The following is a 9,807-nucleotide window of genomic DNA, read 5'->3' on the forward strand; positions in this document are numbered from 1 at the left end:
TCTGATGTCATTACATACAATGCAGGACCAACAGTCCCACTTTGCTAATGAGGATGCCAAGGGTCCGCCCACATCCTAAGAGCATCAGAAAAAAAGTCAGATAGAGGGACATTGGGAGGAGGAGCTGTGAGGTCAGTGTGATGTCATAGGACATATAGACTCTGGATGGAGGGACATTGGGAGGAGGAGCTGTGAGGTCAGTGTGATGTCATAGGACATATAGATTCTGGATGGAGGGACATTTGGATGGGGATATTTGAGGGGTCCTCTATATGAGGCTCCTGTGCAAACCAAATCATTGTTCCTGAGTGTGTCCTACCTCTCCTAAACTGAAGAGTGAACTTTGACCTTTACCATACAGAAATCTGTCAGGAATCTGTGAAAGTAAGCTCTCATGTGATCAGGTGACGTGCGGAGGAACGGAGTGTAAATAGCAGACCATTTTCTCCAGAGCTCCTAATGGTGGGGATGAATTTCGCTGAGTGCTGGTGCCAAGTTTCCACCTCCCAGGATCACTGCAGGTGTGGAGAAAAGCTGTGTAAAAAGATATGGAGGAGAGATGAGGAGGAGATCCAGGAATCAGGATAAAGGTCAGGGCAAGCAACAGATGAGGGCATCCAAGAGATGAAGCCGGGGTCACTACACAGAAAATCAATCCAAGGAAACAACAGGCAGGACGAGGAATAGCAAGAAGGAGCTCAGAGACACATGAGAATATTGCTCAGCCAATGGGAGATTATCTCAGCATGACTTACATAATGAAGGAGATGAGGGGGAGGAAGTCACTTAAGGCAGGGCTTGACAAATTCGCTTTGACTCTAGGAGCCAGGTAAAAAAGGAGAGACACCCACACTGGTGATGCAATGGCTGGATAGAGAGGAGCGCTCCATGCGAGAAGAACTTAACAGACGCCAGAGGGCAACCTGATTGGTGATATATACACCCCATACACTGAACCACACTGTTTCGGAAGAGACAATGTCTCAATTTGCATGTCACGGGGGGGGCCACTCTGGATGTCACACGGGGGGGCCACTCTGGATGTCACACGGGGGGGGCCACTCTGGATGTCACACGGGGGGGGCCACTCTGGATGTCACACGGGGGGGCCACTCTGGATGTCACACGGGGGGGGCCACTCTGGATGTCACACGGGGGGGCCACTCTGGATGTCACACGGGGGGGGCCACTCTGGATGTCACACGGGGGGGGCCACTCTGGATGTCACACGGGGGGGGCCACTCTGGATGTCACATGGGGGGGGCCACTCTGGATGTCACACGGGGGGGGCCACTCTGGATGTCACAGGGGGGGGGCCACTCTGGATGTCACAGGGGGGGGCCACTCTGGATGTCACAGGGGGGGCCAGTCTGGATGTCACAGGGGGGGCCATATAGTCTGGATGTCACAGGGGGGGCCATATAGTCTGGATGTCACAGGGGGGGCCATATAGTCTGGATGTCACAGGGGGGGCCGTATAGTCTGGATGTCACGGGGGGGCCGTATAGTCTGGATGTCACAGGGGGGGCCGTATAGTCTGGATGTCACAGGGGGGCCATATAGTCTGGATGTCACAGGGGGGCCATATAGTCTGGATGTCACAGGGGGGCCATATAGTCTGGATGTCACAGGGGGGCCATATAGTCTGGATGTCACAGGGGGGCCATATAATCTGGATGTCACAGGGGGGGCTGTATAATCTGGATGTCACAGGGGGGGCCGTATAGTCTGGATGTCACAGGGGGGCACCAGATATAAGGAGGACTGATGGGGACACAGATGTAAGGAGGGGCTCAGCTGATGGGGCACCTGATGTAAGGACGGACTCTGCTGGGGACACCTGATGGCATCTGATGGCAGGCAACGTGGCAAGTGACACACTTAGGGCTCCCACTGATTCTGCATTATGGCGAGTTGAATGATTTCATTTTATATTACAATGTAATAATAGAAATAATGCACTTCAATCATCCTGACACCATAACAGCCATGGCGCCGGGATGATTGAAGCGCTAACACCAGGTGTTTGACGTATCTTTATCTGCCGATTGTTAAACTCTAGAATAAACATATTGCTATTGTGGTGTAGGATCTGGGGCTGCTGTCCCTCCATCCCTCTCCCCCCTTTCCTCTCCATCCCTCATTCATCTCAGACTCTAGCCACACCCCCTTTGAACCACACCCACTTTTCCATGTAAACCACTCCAATGCTTTGTGCGCCACATTTTTTTATTTCAAATATGTCACGCCTACAAATTAATGCCCCCGCCCCTTATTATTATGCAACTCCGCCTACAGCCCAAAAAAGTGTCCCTAAAAATATTTTTACAATGTTGTCAACTATGTACGGGGTCTTGGAGACAGAGTGAAATGATTGGCGGTACTCCAAATGCTTAAAGGCATGAACTCCTCCGTGGTGTGTCTACAGGAGACTCATTTGACCCCGGTCAGACATCTCCGTTTTTCACCAAGATGTTTGGCACTCAGTTTCACTCTGTCTTCTCCTCCTACTCCAGAGGAGTCAGTATATTGGTCGGCACAAGCGTGCCTTTTGCATGCTCAACCTCACTTGTTGACCCACATGGTCAGTACATATATTTCTATTAGGTACACTCGATGGGTTACAATGCATTATCATGAATGTGTATATCCCCCTCCCTTTTCAGTAGAGGTTGTCAAGCTGGTGGCTAATTTCCTAGCACACCACCCCAATATACCTGCACTCGTGGTAGGCGATTTCAATAATTATCTTGACAAATATTCTAAACGAGCCCAACCACATACCATGGGAAAGGGCCAGACTCCCTTCGCTCGGCTTCTGTTGGAGCTGGGCTTACAGGATGTTTGGAGGCTACAGCACCCGCAGGTCAAGTGCTACTCATGCCACTCAGCCTCACATGGAGGACTTTCCAGGATCGACCTTGGCCTAGGTAATGAGACAATGCTCCCACTGATCTAGCAGCATATTGTGCTGATGAGAACTGTTTCCGACCACGCTCCATTATGTATTAAAATTCTTAAATCGGGGTGGCCAAGCGGGTTTGTTGGAAAATAAATCAGTTTTGGCTGTCGTTATTTCCCAACCCTGACCCCATACATCACAACCTATCCACATTCATATACATTAATAAGCCAACAGCTAGCCCTGGTATTTTCTGGGATACGCTGAAGGCTTTTCTAAGAGGTCAATTTATTAAAACAATTGCAGCCAAAGGACAAAACAGGGTCCTGGGAAAGATCCATGCTTCAGGAGGTTGAGAGGGCAGAGTCGATGTTTGTGGGCTCCCCCTCTGAACAAACCGAAAGAGCTTGGGAGGAGGCTCAAAATATCGCAAAGCATATGGTTTTGACCAAAGCGGAAAATAAAAGGTTCTTTCTTCAACAAAGATATTTTGAAGAAGGTGAAAGTGCAGGTCATATGCTAGCCACGATGATAAGATCACAAAGGGGATGCTCATATATTGAGACAAAAATGGCCTATTGTGCCTGTAGGTGCTACTTAGAACCACTGAAAATAAGGAGACCCGTCTTGTAAGACAAGGACACTACATCAATAAGAGGGCCTGTCTTAACACTACCCTGTTCAGGGAAATAAATCTGCAAAAAGGGGGTCCCTGACAGACAATCTTTTTTGTTCATTTTTATCTTTACGTCAGCGAAGACTATCGGTGAAGCATACTTAAGGGTAATAGATTACCGGAGTCTTGATCCCTGGGTTAAGGCATGCCCACTCTATGGCTTTCCTTACGCCTGAATGCCTACTTCAGGAGATTAAGTCCATAGCAGGAGTAGAACACTCATATTGCTACATCTAGTTCTGCTAGGAGGGTGAAATGAAGGCCATGTACCGAGCTGTAACCTATTTGGTCTGGTATACAGGTTAGGTGATACTTTTTTATACTTTATCTTCAGGCCTTAATACTCCTCTGAACAGAACTTCCCAAGTTCTTACCAAACAGGGTGATTTTTTTTATCACCTTCCTCCAGTGTCCTATAACCCTATTGGGCTTCAACCCTAGAAAATGGTTCTGGCATCCCTGAATGTAAGGGGCTGAGGCTTTATGACATGTGACGTCTGCAGTCAGAACTCCTGGCCCCTCCACGGAAAAGAAGGTCTGAAATAAGGAAAAGGGGATACATGCATTATTAATATCACAAACATAAAGGCCATAGATTGTGGGCACAGCCCAATAGATTTATACAGAAGGGACACATGCATAGACAACAATGTTGTGTATCTGAGTGTGACTAGCTAAACCAACATATCAAATATGGGAAGAGACCCAAATCTGAACTTCAACGTAGACAGTCTTCACAGTTTGGTTTTCTGATGTGCAGCCAAGATGTAAAAACATTAAGACACAAGCAAACCCTAAATGCTGCGTATTTTGAGGTGCAGCTAGCTAGGTCATAACTGATATAAATATAGAAAGGACGAGAACCCCCTTTACGGTGGTGTTTTACTGATGTACAGCAAAACAAGGCAATAAATATAAGACAGAAAGACCCAAACTTCTATGTTGCGTATTTCTGACAAACCACCAAGTACAGTTATAAGATCAATATGAACACGGAAAAAAATAAAAAAATAAAAAAACAACTCCCATATTGTGCATTTCTGCTGTGCCACAGGGTAAAATAATATGGAACACAAGACAATCTTTTCTGTTATGCAGTTCTGTAGTGCAGTCAGATAGAACCAACACTGAGAAAGGACACAACCAACCTGCAGCATTGTGTTTTTCTGAAGTGCAGTAAGGTAAGGCAATATGAAACAGAAAGCACCAACAAGCTTCAATGTTGAAAATTTCTTCTGTACAGCAACATAAAAATAGAGAAAAAACAGACAGACAGCCTTCACAGCTGCGATCTTTCTGGTGTACTGCAAAATAAGGCAATAACTTCATGATGAGTATTCCTGTTGTGTAACAAAACCTCACCCAGTAGGGACAGATAAGCTTAGGGCTCCCACACCAGTGTGACCCAACCTGCGACTTGGGACTGCAAGACGCATGAGAAAAGTCATGCACTATGGCTTCCAATGGGTACCATTCATGACTGTGCGACTCCAGGTCGTAGCACCTGCAGCAGTCCCCGCTTTCTGGATCCACAGACCTCAAGATTACACAGGTCGCAGGAAAAAACATTGCAATTTTCAGGTGGAACAAGTGAGGGGTCCCCAATGCTGTGACTCCCTGGAAGAGTGCAGCCAACAACCCCCTGCTGTGTATCCCTAAGAAGCAGCAAGGTAGAACAATGAGAAACAGAAAAGACATCGCTCACTGCTGTGCCTCTCTGATATGCAGCCGATAAGGCAGTAAATATAGAACATACAGGACAAACAAACAAACTTCAATCTTTGTGTATGTCTGATGTGTGGCAATATACCAATACTGAGCAGAGACGCCACCACCCTCAATGTGTCTCCCTGCTGAGCAGCAAAAACCAATAAGAAAAGGACAATCAACCTTCACTGCTGTGCCTCTCTGATATGCAGCCGATAAGGCAGTAAATATAGAACATACAGGACAAACAAACAAACTTCAATCTTTGTGTATGTCTGATGTGTGGCAATATACCAATACTGAGCAGAGACGCCACCACCCTCAATGTGTCTCCCTGCTGAGCAGCAAAAACCAATAAGAAAAGGACAATCAACCTTCACTGCTGTGTCCTTTCTGATATACTGCCTTATTGGCTGCATATGTAAGACAAAAGGACAAACAACCTTCAATCTTGTATATGTCTGATGTGCAACAATATAACAATTCTGAATAGAAATAGCACATCCATATTGAAGTGATTTGGCATGCGACTCAACATGTAAAATCGCATGCCTAAAATCGGCAGCCATTGCCGTTAATAGCACCGTCTGAATCGACACGACGCCACTTTGTGGTGCTGCACCGATTACCAAAGACAGTATATGTACTACTCCTAGCCCAGGTTCAATTTGTATTTCTGCTTTGTAGCCCAACAAATCAGGACCATCAATCTTCACTGCTGCCTTTCTGATAAGCAACCAATAAGGCAGTAATACAGGACACAAAACCCCACAGACAGACCTCAATCTCTGATGTGCAGCAATATAACAATTATGAGCAGAGATGTCACCAGACTCAATTATGTGCGTTTCTGCTGTGCGGCACAAAACCGGAAAGTACAGACCTCCTTCACTGTTGTATTTTTCTGATCTGTAGCCAAACAAAGCAGTACCTTTAGGATACAAAGGACACTAAACAAGCTTCAGTGCAGTGCATTTCTGATGTACAGCAATATACCCCTTATGACCAGAGATGTCACCAATCTCAATGTGTATTTCTACTGTGCCACAAAACATCCCAGCAAGGACATTCACTACTGAGGTCTGCTGGTGTGCAGCCAAGAAGGAGTCACGGTGTATCCCTATATGAAATAAACAACAGGGGCAAATTATTCCATAGGCATAGCCTGGGCTGTAGATACTAACCCTTCACCACCAATGAAGGAACAAATCCTAAAATGGTTGGACACCTTAGTACAGTAACTGTTGTCCTACCTTACCTCCGTTCCCTGAGACTGAGCAAACGCTAGCCAGCTCATACACAGGTGGGGCTGATCAGCAACTAAAGTCTCAATGTGCCCAGCCCTAGAGACCAATTAAGACAGCCTCTAAAACAGGGATATGCAATTAGCGGACCTCCAGCTGCTGCAGAACTACAAGTCCCATGAGGCATAGCAAGATTCTGACAGCCACAAGCAAGACACCCAGAGGCAGAGCATGATGGGACTTGTAGTTTTGCAACAGCTGAAGGTCAGCTAATTGCATATCCCTGCTCTAAAAGATGTGGTCACCATTTTAGCCTGGAGGTAAATAGCTATCTGCAGGCCTTAAACAAGCAATCATGTAGCTCTTGCATAGGTTTGCACAAAAAAACAGACCTAGTCTGTTGCTCAGTGGTCCAAAGTCCTCTTTTCTGATGAGAGCAAATTTTGCATCTCATTTGGAAACCAAGGAGCCAGAGTATGGAGGAAGAATGGAGAGGCACACACTGCAAGATGCTTGAAGTCCAGTGTGAAGTTTCCACAGTCTGTTTTGATTTGGGGAGCGATGTCATCTGCTGGTGTTGGTCCACTCACATCACACACTTCAACCAATCTGCCCTAAATCATGTGTGCGGGGGTGGTGGGGGTTAGTGGAAGAAGTCATCAAACCAGGATTCTAGATTAAAGGATAGCTTGGGGGATCATCTGAAGTGTGTGGGGATAACTTGTCTGCTCCACACTCCTTAGATTGTATCAGATTGTATGAAAGATTTGTATCTGCCTGTGTGTGTCCAGCAAGATAAATGTGGGAGAGTCTCCTTGCAGTGGTGGTCAGCAGTATTTCAGGCTGTGATAACTGCATCATAGCTGGTTTTATATTCTCAAATAAACCAATCCCTCATTTCTCCTCCAACATTTAAGATTCTCACTTCAGTTAGCAAGTCACCATGGACATGATTTCCTTGACATCTAACATTGGTGTCACTGTGATAAAATCAGCCCCATTGTTGGTGTCAGTGAGAATAAAGTATAACCCCAGCCCAGCATTGGTGGTCAGTGGTGGTACTTACCTGATCACACACTCTCACTGCCTCTCTGCTGATGTCGGAGTTCTACTATCACTACTATCTACTATCACTGTCAGAAAGGAGATCACTGCTCCCCACAGTCTGCTATAATTGCAGTGCCTGGTGATGGAATCCAGAGAGTGTTCCAGATGTTAATGGCAAGGCTGTAATCACACTACAAGATATTTCTCAGTTCCTCTGAACTCCACAAGATGGTGATCTGACTTCTACTCAAATAGGAAGTCTCCAAGGAGAGGTGTGTGGCTGCAGAGTGGAGCTCCACTGATGACAAGAAGCACGTGACCTCCACTCCACTTCTTTTTTTTATTTTTACTGAACTTTATTGTGAATCTTTGCAGCTGGAGCTCCACTACAGGAAGTGGAGGCCACACGATTCCTGTGTAGAGTGGAGCTCCACTACAGGAAGTGGAAGTCACATTATTTCTGTGTAGAGTGGAGCTCCATTACAGGAAGTGGAAGTCACATGATTTTTGTGTAGAGTGGAGCTCCACTACAGGAAGTGGAGATCACATGATTTCTGTGTAGAGTAGAACTCCACTACAGGAAGTGGAGATCACATGATTTCTGTGTAGAGTAGAACTCCACTACAGGAAGTGGAGATCACATGATTTCTGTGTAGAGTGGAGCTCCACTATAGGAAGTGGAGATCACATGATTTCTATGTAGAGTGGAGCTCCACTACAGGAAGTGGAAGTCACATGATTTCTATGTAGAGTGGAGCTCCACTACAGGAAGTGGAGGACACATGATTCCTGTGTAGAGTGGAGCTCCACTACAGGAAGTGGAGGTCACATGATTTTTGTGTAGAGTGGAGCTCCATTACAGGAAGTGGAGATCACGTGATTTCTGTGTAGAGTGGAGCTCCACTACAGGAAGTGGAGATTACATGATTTTGTGTAGAGTGGAGCTCCACTACAGGAAGTGGAGGACACATGATTTCTGTGTAGAGTGGAGCTCCATTACAGGAAGTGGAGGTCACATGATTTTTGTGTAGAGTGGAGCTCCACTACAGGAAGTGGAGATCACATGATTTCTGTGTAGAGTATGTTAGGTTCAACTTTTAAATAAGTTGCTTGAAGTTTATATTGCTTTGTCAAATGATTGCTTCTATAGGAATTAAGACACAGAGTCAGAAATCCGTGTATCAGTTCTTGAGCATAATGGACTGCTGCTCTTTACTTCTTTCAAAGGCCTTTTATAGGCAATTATACAAACAATAGCATCAGCACAGCCCCCCCACAAAGGGCAAGGGTAAACAACAACAGGAGTCACCTGGGCTACGAACACAAGCTTCAACACCAATGCAATACAGTTACAAGAAAACAAAAGCAGCTTCAATTGAGTTCAACAGCCAAAAAGTTACATTCATAACAGATTTACACGTAGGCATTATATTAAGTGAGAACTCTAAATTAAATCCCTGACCTTATCAATTTCCCCCTTTGACATCATCCTCTCCTTCCTCCTGGGTCCTCATGAATAAGTTCTAGTCAGTTTTTCCCCAGAGTCCTTTCCCTGACCGCGAGTTGTCAGAGGGGTAGAACCCATCCCCCTAGGTATTACCAACATCTTAAAATTCAAGAAGAGGAGTTTTATAGGAGTAGGGTGATGTCAATACACATTTATCGGTATGCCCTGTCTATTCTCCTAATTGTCCTATTTATTTTCCTGTATACACATATATTCGTGATTGTAAGTGATATTAATATTAGAATAATAATTACCATTGGACTTAACAACCAGTGAAAGGTATTGGTTGCTGTAGAGGACATTCCACTAAATATATCCCACCAATGTGGTGCAGTATCCTGTTGTATCTGTGAGGAATGATGCACTAGTCTACCTTTGTCAATAATTGCAGATACAAGGTTATTCTGTAGGGTGTGTTCTAGTGTTTCTATGTGTTGTCTTAACAACTCTGATTGTTCCAAAACCTGTTTTAGTGGGTCTAAAGAAATTATAAAGGGTGTAGTGTCAGTGAGATTATGTACCTCATAAACTGAAGAGAATACCTTATCGGCGTCTGGTTCAAAAAGATAGGTATCGTTACCCCATTGTAATATTTTAATCTTTTTTATACATCCCGCAAACGGCGCCGATCTATTTAACGCTAACATGGTGCAGTTGTCATTAGTAATGATACAAATATGCTGGGGTCCTATTTCTATGAATCTATTGTTCACATTTATCGGTG

Source organism: Aquarana catesbeiana, unplaced genomic scaffold (assembly GCF_042186555.1).
Source record: "Aquarana catesbeiana isolate 2022-GZ unplaced genomic scaffold, ASM4218655v1 unanchor229, whole genome shotgun sequence".
Taxonomy (NCBI): Eukaryota; Metazoa; Chordata; class Amphibia; order Anura; family Ranidae; genus Aquarana; species Aquarana catesbeiana.